We start from the raw sequence: 12,797 nt of genomic DNA on the forward strand, positions 1-12,797 counted from the left end.
GCCAAATCAATAATAGTTACAAAAATGTGGCATGTGCCATGTCTGTCAAAGTTGATATATACATATAAAAATGTTGAATATAAAAATAGTTGGTCCTTCAATGACCGCAACTATAACTATATGTCTCTATTAGTATCTATGACTATGGCGGATCATCAAAATCGAGCCTCTTCGAAGCAGTATGTGGCTCTGCAGGTGGGTACACAAGGACAATTCAAATGTCAAATCAGATATATTTCTCAATATAACATCAAAATAACTAAATACTGAACTCTAAATTGTTTGAAATCGAAATGTTGATTGCCTCATATTTGTCTTGTGCAATTAGGTGAGGCTGAGGATCTGTAGAATGTTTTGAAGGAGGCTGTAACTGGTAAAACAACATTAATACATGTTAATAACATATATGTCAAATAAAGCATAATAACTAAACATGAATAGACTAAAAAAATAAAGCCTACCAGAGCCTCAGATGGATGTGTTGTGGTCGTAGGAGGCAAAGTCACAGATGAATCAGTTATGACCATTTCCTATATACATGGTAAGTGAACCAAAAGGAGTTAACTAGATGGTTTCAACTTTGTTGTGCACTTAGTGAAAAGGAGTTGATCTAAGACAGACATACCTTTTCCCTTCGTCATGTTGGATCCCATAATATACGTGTAGGACTTCTACTAAAATGGAATGGTCGAATAACAGTAGGAAGTTTGGAAGGGGCCTGTAATAGTTTAAAGACAATCATACAAGTTAATAACACAAAGTTGTTGATAAACTAGATAAAACAAATATTTTTAACATATATAGAAAAAATGCACACCGAAGCCTCGTATAGTTCTCCCGTAACCTCAGGAGGCCTAGTGGAATCTGATGCAACAATTACCATTTCCTGTATGAAAAGTGATAACATATGATATTGACATAAAATAATTTAGTTATTTCGAACAAGCAAGAATGCAATCTAAAGTGAATATGAAGATATCACCTCTTCCCTCTGCTGAACCTCATCGACATCAGGTGCATATATTAGTTCCATAAACCCCATATGTTTTTGTATATAGAACAAATAAATTAAGTGCATTTATCAATATCTACATATACATGTTTAATCATAATACATTTCAACAATTAAATTTAAATTATAGTGAATTACCTTCTGTCATTTGGGTGTCCGAGAGGATATCTTTTTCTGCCTCAGAGTGCTAGAGGATGGCTTTCCCACATGAGATATCGTCGAGGCAGGTGGGGTAAACTAACGGAAAAAAATTAACATAAGGGAAAAGAGCATGTATTTAATATATCACTTAAGTCAAAAATATATAAATCTAAATGGTACCGCATAGCTATCTTAGCCAAAGTCAATGGCCAAAAGCATGATATCATCAAGTTGGGACATCTTAGCCACTAATAAGCCCTACAAAATACCAAGTAATGATACATATAATTAACAAAAGATATTTTGAAACCAATGTATTGTTATATTTTTAACAAATTTACAAATCTTTACCTCTGGTGGCAAAACTACTCGTGACCATGGAGTCGACTAGACAGTTTGTGGTGTACTCCCACCACTTGCTGCACCCTGCAATACATTTTATTTATATGTCACTTTAAATTATTCTAAAAATAAAAATTCATTTATTTTTATAAGATTTAGTCACTTAATTGATAACATGTCATAAACATAATTAAACGCACCTATGTCTGATAGAGAGGGTAGAACATATTGAGCAATTTGTCAGTGAGGGCCACATCCTCTGTAGTGGAAGCATGGCATCTACTCCCGCAACATGTACACGAATGAGATGGCGAACCATCTTTGTCCGAGTCAGTGTCTACACCAGAACATACACCCTAGCAGGTGGGACACATATGTTGAATGGGTTGGCTCGTGCCAAATGATGCATGAGGTGTTGCTGATGAAGGAGGTGTCACTAAGTAAGGAGGTGTTGCTGATGAAGGAGGTGTCATTGATGAAGGAGGTCCTAGTACATCCTCTCCTCCGACCAACCGTATGCCATACTGAACAATGACATCAACCAATGAAGCAGCTGCCTGAAGAGTCTGTAATTCCATAGACTCCTACAAGGATATAGTGACAGTGACATGAACCATGGGTTTAGGAGTTGTACACCTCCTATGTTGTGGGTCTACCACCATATGGGCCCTAGGTCTATCCTGCGCAAAGCCTCTCCCTCTACCCTAAAATTTTCGGATGTCAAAGTAATTTGGACTCTTGTTGAGGATAAACTCACAATACAACTTTCTAAAAAAATATAGAGGCACCTCCCAATTATTACAAGGTGGTTGGTCAAATACCATATACCACCTATCCCAAAAAGATTCTTTCAACATAGCATGAACACACCAATGTATAGGAAATCAATTCCTATTTAGTTCTAGGTTGTTACTGTTAACAAGATCGGTGAAAAGAGCACATATGTCATCTTTACCTATGCCCTTTTTCTTCACTTGATCATATGACAACACATCCACATAAAATGTTTGTCATCTATCCCTCCATGAACCCCATTTCATAACCTCCCTAGATACCTCATTTGTACTATTAGCCATTGTTTCTAGTGTTATGGCGAGGGTTGAGTGGTGCTCAAGCCTAGAGGTCCTCAACCTATTCACCAATATAGAAATTTGGGCACTATTTTGTGTAAGGCAGTTGATGAGATGGAGGGAACTTTGGGGTGGTGGTAGTTGTTAAGGAGTAGCATTTTTAGGATTTTGAGGGTTTTCTTGTTGCTCTTGTGCAATGTTAATAGGTTTTTCTTGTGTTGCTTGTGCAGGAGGAGGTCTTTGTTGTCTATTTCATTTTTGGGGATTGCTTGAAGTATCTAACATAAAATTAATAAAAACAAAACTTAAATCAATTAAAAAACCCTATTTTAATCAAAATGGAAACAAAAACAATCAAACAAATCAAATCTTACCTGTTTGATGGGGTGCAATTATTGAAAATTGCTCTCGATGTTGGGAAAACCCTAAATAGTCGCAAACCCGTGCGGGTTCTATGTCTTTTTTTCTTCTCCTTGCTATTTTTCTACGGGTTTTGGCATTGAAAATGGCCAAAACCCGTGGCCTACACAAAAGAAATATGTTTCTCAAAACCCGTACGGGTTTTGAGAAACTTTTAAATTTTTATTAAAAAAAAATGTTCCTCAAAACCCGTATAGGTTTTGAGGAAATTTTGGTTTTTTAAATTGTTTTTTCTCTATACTTGGTGTTAACAAGCCTAGCACATTTTTGAATTTTTAGAGCCCGCACGGGTTATGAAAAATTTGGTTTTTTTTTGGCATGTGGCCACTTTTCTATTCACCATCTTGGTGCACTTACCCATGGTCTTAGTGTTACTTTTTCATAACTTGAGTTCTATGATATAGAGAATGCATGCAATAATACAACCAATTGTAAGTCCAGGAACTAAAGAAATAGCACCTAATAGTTAGGTTAAGTGTTCATATAAGAGATGATGTATTTCTTTATTAACACAATAAACACAACCCTTAAAACTTAATCATATGAATAAAAACGTTAATTTTAGTACTGATAAGGTCATATTAAACTATTTTTATTGTAAAATATTTTTATTGATATAAATTATAATATATAACATTTTTTGAGTTGAAATTTTAAATAGTATATTTAAAAAATATAGTTTCGCTAAGAGATCAAGAATTATAATGATATCTCTTAGCGTTCTTACATAGAAAAATTAAAATATAGATATGCTAGTTAAGTAGTCTTGCACAATAATCAAGTATTCTAATGCAACAACTAAGATACTTTATACAATAGCTGAGACCATCTTTCCTTGTACAACAATTGACAGCTCATTAATTTTACATTTGAATTCCATATCAATTACTTTTAAATTAAATTTCATTAATGATAATATCTATGCATTTGATTTAATTGACTTAAATTAGGCTTGCAAAATGTTATTTTTCTTTTCAGCTCCCTACTTCAAAATTTTATAAAGCAGACCCAATGACATTAAAATATACAAGTTTTTACTATTAACTAAACTCAAATTATATTATAAAAATCATAATTTATAATTTGAAAATATCAGTTACATTCTCATATGAGAAAAAAATCTGAACTCTTCTACATGGAAGAGCACCTAAAGAGCCCATTTACATATATGCCATTGAATATATTATAGCACTGGAACAAAGTTGCAGGTTAGATTTTATCAGAGCTTCTTTTTGGGGTTTGATGGATATTGTTAATTTTTCTCTCATCATAGTGGTACAAATTTGAATTCAAAAACCCACAAAAAGAAGTTTAAAAAAACATGAAGTGGCAAATTATTTGTAATTCAGAGAATACACATAAAAAATTACACATCTTAGCAGAAGTGAGCTTAAAATGTTTTGAAATTATGGACAAAACCCAAAATATCTTGATGACAAACTTCTTCAAGTTAGATTGAAAGGAATTCATTTAAGCTCAACTAGAAAGAGCCATGTGATATCAGAAAACAATATAGCTTGTAAATTAGTGATTGAAGTGAACAAAGCTGAAAGTGGGTGAATCCTATTGTAAAACCAGACATGATAGTTTGCCTCCTGTGATTCTTGCATGCCCCCTGCATCTAATTTTTAAAATATTAGGTATGCACTAGATTTTTTAAAGGAGTCCAGTTATAATGGATCTTAATTATTCCACTGCAATAGTGTTTCAACATTGCAAGCTATATATATAACATTGAAAATAAAAACCCATATTCTCTAGATGAACAAAAACATCTTTTCAAGAACTTTAGATATTTAACATTTCAATAAAGAGGATGTAATGGCATTGCCTTCCAACCACGTTGGATTTATAGTAGAATAGTTTACTATTACAAGAAACATTGTAATTTTCATTCTTTTCAACATGAGATACATAAGCATGAGAAAATTTTGTTTTATTAAGATTTTATAGAAAATTATTTTTCAGATTTATATTCATTCCACCTGCAAAGACAAGTGAACACTAGATGTTCTTTCTTCTACTGATAGAAATCGGGAACATTATATATAATACCCCAGAAGTACAGAGGAAGATATAGTAATAAAAAAAGAAAAGAATGATGTATACAACAAGTCTCTGCAACTTGTCGAAAGCAACGAGTTCAATCAGATTCCTACTATCTTATAAAAAGATGTATGATTGAACGAGGCCACAACAAAATGCCACAAAATCATAATGCCAATAAAGCATTCAAATCCATCATTTCTGTGACAAAAAATGGCATGAAATTATGCGTTATGGGTTGTAAAATCTTTCTTACATAGCATTTTATTCGTAAGCATTCCACCCACAATAACTGGAGCGTTTCAATTGGATCGGCTATCGACTGTTTATTGACCACCCTCACTATTATAAGTTGACCACACCATGTTTTATGAACTAATTTGACCATTCCAGTAGAGCACCTGCTACCCAACATCTCAAAGTGATCAGATAATAGGTGACAAAGTAGAATGAAATCAATGGTTAGCGAACAACCCGAAATTTGGTTCATTGTCCACTCTATAATAGAAAAGAATAGTTTTAAAGTTCATGAGATCAAAGATGCATATCATATGTGCCAACAATTAAGAATTATCAAATGTTTTAGGCGAGTCTATATAGTCATGAATGAGGAATTTTGCTTATCAAATTGGATTGAAAGGTATTATTTGATTAGAATATAAAGGCTTCACTATGGAAGAAACATCCAAGGGTAAGAAACAATAGATAGGAAACAATAGATAGGAATCGATCTAAAGAGATCTCAAGACATCAATGTAAAGGTGTTCACTCATGGATTTGCCACCATACATAGAACAACAATAAAGAGCCATGTGTTCTAGATAGAACCGATACTGCAACCCATTCAAACATGTTCAAAATTGGATGTAGACCTCCAAAACACCTGTAGATGCACAATATAGCATTACCTAACACTAACAATACTATATCAAAGAATCACAATACCAAAAACATCATAAGGTAGAGGAATGCAAAGCATTCCTACAAACAGGTACACTATCACTAGATGACTGATACTCAAACCGACACCAAACCAACTGCAGAACAAATAAGAACATGAAAAACTTAGAGATAAAATTCTTTTGCATCAACCAACATCATACCAGAACCACAAGAGAAGATGAATCAATGTGACAATACAGACTAGGCTATTAAAGCCTATCTAACAGACTTTTCATTGAAATTGTCACACTTAGCCAAAATCTATTGTAGACATTCTGTATTTAATGATCTAGAATAGTCATAAGTCAACTATCTATACCATCTATAGTCATCAACATCAATCTCCATACATCAATATGAATACATGAGAAAACTCCACATACAACACAATTGATCACATACTTCTGGACCTTGGTTGACATCAATGATAACACAAAATCATAAATTCACAAGATACAATACTTTATGCAATAGCTAAGACCATATTTCTTTGTACAACAATTGAGAGCTCATTGATGTTACATTGAATTTCATATCAATTATTTTAATTAAATTTCATTAAGGGTTTATATTAAAGTAAGTAGGGAGAGGCCCCAACCCATTACAGATCCACCTAAAAAAATTAGAACAACAAAAAAGTGGGACCAAATAGCATAACTATCCTTAGTTATCTCAAGTACAACACCACAAAGATCAAACAGATCTATAACACAAACTACGAGAATTCTGGACCGAAAGAGAATGACCCTTTTATCTTTCATTAAACAACTATCTGTGATGTAACATCCTTCTCCAAAGAAGCGAGGGGAGAGTGCTTGTGAACTCTTAGAAGCAGTAGATGAGTCGAGAAGCTATCCATGATGAAACATTCTTCTCCAGAGAAGCGACCTTTAGTTGAACAATTATCCACAATCAGACATCCTTCTCTAGAGAAGCAAGGAAACAAGTGCATGTGAAACCCTTGGACGTAGCACATGAGTTAGAAAGGAGAGCCCCCGAACGCAAAAGGGGGACTTGTAAGTCAGTAGAGAGCGAATCGGAACCATGGAAAGAATAAGGTAAGTACTCGATAGACCACCCTAAGGAACCAGAGGAACACCTGAAACACAAGTTGATACAAAGCCAAGAGTAGGGGCATTTGATTTGGTAAACTTAAATTGAATTTAGAAGTGTTATGTTTACTTTCAGCTACCTTCATCAAAATTTTATAAAGCAAGCTCAATAACCTTGACATTAAAATATGTAAACCATTTACTATTAACTAAACTCAAATTATATAATAAAATCATGATATCATTAGCATACTAATATGAGAAGGAAACCAAACTCTTCTACATGGAAAGGCCACCTAGAGAACCAATTTATATATATGCCTTTGGAATATATTATAGCACTGGAGCTCCAAAATTTAGGTTAGATCCTTTGAAAAGCTTCATTATGGTGTTTGATGGGTATTGTTAATTTTTCTTTCATCATAATGGTACAAATTTGGATACTAACACCCACAAAAAGAGGTTTTAGAAAACATGAACCTACAAATTGTTTGTAATTGAGAGAATTCATATAAAAAATTATACTTCTCAACAAAAGTGTGGATCTAGTATATCTTTAAAAGTTTTGAAATTATGGATAAAACCCAAAATATCTTGATGACAAAATTCTTCCAGTTAGATTGAAAGGAAATCATTTAAGCTCTAACTATAAAGAGGCATGTGATACCAGAAAACACTATAGCTTGTAAATTAATGACTCGAGTGAAAAAACATGAAAGGATGTGAATTTTATGGTAATTCTAGACATCATAGTTTGCTTCCTACGATTCCTCCATGTCGCTTACAACTCATTTTAAAAATAATAGGTAGGCACTAGGTTTTTTAAACGAGTCCAATTATAATGGATCTTAATTATTCCACTACAATACTATTTCATTGTTGCAAGCTAGATATTCAACAATGGAAATAAAAACCCGTCTTCTTTAGATAAGTAAAAATAACCTTTCAAGAACTCTTTGTTGCTATATTCTACAAGCCAGCAAAGAGAAAAACATGCAAAAAAGGAGGATGTAATGACATTGCCTGCCGACCACATTGAATTTATGCTAGAATACTTTACTTCTATAAGAAACATTACGGTTTTCTTTCTTTTTGCCATGAGATACATAAGCATGAGAAAAAGAAATTGTGCTAAGATTTCATACCAAATTGTTCTTCAGATTCACATTCATTCCACTTGCAAAGAAAGTGAACAATATATAATATTTCTTATACTGATAGAAAATAGGAATATTGTATATAATGCCCCAAAGGTGCAAGGAAGACTAAGTATTTACAAAACAAAACAACTAAGTAGAATGCAACTCTCTAGTATTGGAAAAATGAGAACATTGGAAACCATCTTTGCAACTTGTGAAAAGCAATGAGTTGAATCAACTCCCTACCACCTTCTTCATAGAAGTAAAACAGGGATCATACTTGGGCTTTCACAAATGCAGAATTTATTTATAATAGAATAGTTTACAGTTATAAGAAACATGTGTTTTTATTTATTTTCACCATGTAATACGAAAGCATGACATTATTTAGTTCTGCTAAGATTTTATACAAAAAAAAAAATTCAGATTCACATTCATTTCACCTAAAAAAATATATTCTTTCTTATTGTTGAAAATAGGGACATTCTATATAATTCCCCAGAGGTGCAGAGGAAGACAATGTAATAATAAAATAAAACAACCATGTATACACAAGTCTCTGGTATTGCATAACAAGAACATCAAAAATAATCTTCGCAACTTGTGAAAAGTAATGAGTTCAATCAGATTGAACTACTATCGTATCCATAGAAGGAAAATAAAGATTGTATTTGGGCTTAAACGAATGGAGAATTCATCCATAAAATGATGTATGATTGAATGAGGTCACAGAAAAATGCCACACAATGATAATGCCAATGAAGCAGTCAAATCCATCATTACTGTGATAAAAAATAGCATGATATCATACATTATGGATTGTAAAATCTTTCTTACGGAGCATTTTATTCGCAGTTATTCCATCCACAATAACTGGAGCATTTCAGTTGGACCGGCTATCGATTGTTTATTGCCCAACCTAACTGTTACTAAGTTGAGCGACCCACATGGTATGAACTGATTTGATCATTCGAGCAGAGGACCCACTACCCAACACCTCAGAGTGATCGAATAATAAGGGACGAAGTAGAATGAAATTAATGGTTAGTGAAAAACCCTAAATTCTAGTTGATTGCCCATTCTAAAACAGAAAGGAGAGCCCCCGAACCCAAAAGGGGGACTTGGAAGTCAGTAGAGAGAGAATCGGAACCATGGAAAGCATAAGGTAAGTACTCGATAGAGCACCTTAAGGAACCAAAGGAAAACCGGAAACACAACCCGATACAAAGCCAAGAGTAGGGGTATTTGATTTGGTAAACTTAAATTTAATTTATTAGTGTTATGTTTACTTTCAGCTACCTTCATCAAAATTTTATAAAGCAGGCTCAATAAACTTGACATTAAAATATGCAAACTTTTTACCATTAACTAAACTCAAATTATATAATAAAATCATGATATCACTAACATACTAATATGAGAAGGAAACCAAACTCTTTTATATGGAAAGGCCACCAAGAGAACCAATTTATATATATGCCTTTGAATATATTATAGCACTGGAGCTCCAAAATTTAGGTTAGATCCTTTGAAAAGCTTCATTATGGGGTTTGATGGGTATTTTTAATTTTTCTTTCATCATAACAATACAAATTTGGATACGTTCACCCACAAAAAGAAGTTTTAGAAAAAATGAACCTACAAATTGTTTGTAATTGAGAGAATTCATATAAAAAATTACACTTCTCAACAAAAGTGTGGATCTAGTGTATCCTAAAATTTTTGGAAGTTGTGGATAAAACCCAAAATATCTTGATGACAAACTTCTTCCAATTAGATTGAAAGGAAATCACCTAAGCTCTAACTATAAAGAGGCATGTGATACCATAAAACACTATAGCTTGTAAATTAATGACTGGAGTGAAAAAACCTGAAAGGAGGTGAATTTTATGGTAAATATAGACATCATAGTTTACTTCCTACGATTCCTCCATGCCCCTTACAACTTATTTTAAAAATGTTAGGTAGGCACTAGATTTTTTAAATGAGTCCAATTATAATGGATCTTAATTATTCCACTGCAATACTATTTCATTGTTGCAAGCTAGATATTCAACAATGGAAATAAAAACCTATCTTCTTTAGATAAGAAAAAATAACCTTTCAATAACTCTTTGTAGTTATATTGTATAAGCGAGCAAAGAGGAAAACATGCAAAAAGGAGGATGTAATGACATTGCCTGCAAATCACATTGAATTTATGCTAGAATAGTTTACTTCTATAAGAAACATTATGGTTTTCTTTCTTTTTGTCATTAGATTGTTGGCATTTTGGCACTTGGCACTAAGTTGCAATTGACGTCAACCAACATGATGGACATTCACATGAGGGTGAGCATAAAGAATGAAGGCCTACTGGTAAAGTACAAATAGATCTGAAGGATGGTTGCTTTCTTATGATGAAGATGCAAAATGTTAAAGTTGTCTCACACCACCGAAGGTGAAGATGTGATACTGGTATAGGGTTCTCTACCGGTTAACAGAAGAAGAAAGCTCTACCAGCAAAGGGTTGTACTAGTATGTGTTTTTCGAACCGACTATGTGTTGTTGGGCCATGTCTTGATTGTTTTGACGCCATGTGGAGCAGAGGTGGGAAGCGTGTTGTGGCTGGTGAAGCCTTATCGATAGGGTCGATGAAAGAGATAATCGCCATTAATGAAGGAGCCACAAATCATAGGATTGTATTTGACTGTTTGCAGCTTGAGGAAGAAGGAATGACAGAGGAAGATCAGGGAGCAGTTGCCGCCTGAATCTATGTAAAGGAAATCAGATTCAGGAAGTCCTCACAAAGGAAACTACTGAAGCACTTTATGTGTTGACTGATTTCATGAAAGGAGATTTGATTCGAGATTGCCATTTTCCAAAAAATGTGCATTAGACAATGGAAACCATGTGCAGGTGCATCCTTGAAGGACAAGGGATCGATCCAAGAAAGGTGGGATTGGATCTCATGAAGATTGTGTCGGAAAGAGGAAACCCTTATTGCTCAGGTTTTTGAATTGTGTTCTGGTGGGAAATTACTGTACAAGAAATGAGAGCTCAAGACAGAAAGAATTAATGCTGTGAAAAAAAAAGGAGGGAGAAAGGAGATGTATTGGTACCCTTAGAAAGAATTTGAAGAAAGTTTCATGTTGCGTGAGAAAGCATACCAGTGACATGATTCTACCAATAGAACTATAGAATTGTAGTTGAGCCTAATCGGTAAAGTGTGGCAGAGCAAGCAGCATCATACTGTGACATAGTGTGTTGAGAGACTGTGTGTGAGAAGGAGAGAAAGATAATAGAGGTTGAGAAATAGAGACAGATATCTCACAACCAATAGTGTGAGATTTAGTGGAGGAGAAAATATTGTCAACCGACAGAGAGTTATTTATTCAAAGAGTTGTAGAATTCATTTGCAACAAGAAGCCTTAATTGTATTCAAATAGTATTTCAATATACATCTCCAAGTTGAAACTTGGTGCAGAGTTGGTGCCCAAAATCTTTGTAAGTCATTGTTTTACCTGTGAGGCTGGATTAGAGCAATAGTCTCCAACAACTTTTCTCAGCGAGGTTTTTCCCATATTTGGTTTTCCTTGTAAATTTGGTGTTGTCAGTTACTTGTGTGTGAATTATCTCGTTGGTCTTCTTTCCTCCATTACATGTATGACTGTTTAATAGTTAAGTGAATAACCGATATTCTGAGGTTAGATCAGAAAAAAAAAAATCTTAGAACCCACTGATTCACCCCCCTCTCAGTGGTATTCTATATTGACAATTGGTATCAGATCTTAGGTTCCCGGTTATCTTTAAACCTTTGGTAGATTCTAGACTTTGAACACAATGGAAAGAAGTGAGTCTGCTTCCTCAAAAGCCCCCATTTTTTATGGATCCAACTATGCCTTCTGGAGCAGAAGAATGGAGACCTATATTTCCTCTCTTGGTTTTGATGTGTGGATGTCGGTCAAGAATGGGTATGTTGTTCCTAATGCTCCTCCCTTTGATGTGGATGCAAAAAAGGAGTATGAGAATAATGCAAAGGCAAAACATGCTACTTGAGTGAACTATCCGATAATGAATTTGTCAAAGTCAATCATTGTATTTCAACAAAGGAGACATGGGATAAATTGCAGAGGTTGTTTGAGGGAGATGAAAAAGTCAAAGAAGCCAAGCTACAAACACTAAGGGGCCAACTTGAAAGTATCAAAATGAAAGATGATGAAAAGATTGCAGACTATCTTCACAGATTTGATGAAACTATGAATACTATTAGAGGACTTGGAGAAGAGATTGGAGATGAGATTCTTGTCAAGAAGATACTTAGATCTCTCACTCCCAAATATGATACTAAGGTTTCAGCCATAGAAGAAGCCAAGGATCTGAATACTTTTACAATGGATGAGTTATTTGGCTCTTTGAGAGCCTATAAGATGAGAACAACCGATGATACTTCCTCAAGGAAAGAAGCATCATTCAATGTCACCAAAAAGGGCAAAGAAGATGCTACTCATAAAGAATCCAGTGAAGACTCTAATGCAAAAGTAGAAAAATTTGTCAGGAAGCTCAAAAGAGGATTTGCTCGGTACAAAAGAAAACTACCACTTAAATTCTTCAACTATGGGAAGGTAGGACACTTCGCTGCAAATTGTCCTCA

This window comes from Cryptomeria japonica, chromosome 3 (assembly GCF_030272615.1).
Source record: "Cryptomeria japonica chromosome 3, Sugi_1.0, whole genome shotgun sequence".
NCBI classification, from domain to species: Eukaryota; Viridiplantae; Streptophyta; class Pinopsida; order Cupressales; family Cupressaceae; genus Cryptomeria; species Cryptomeria japonica.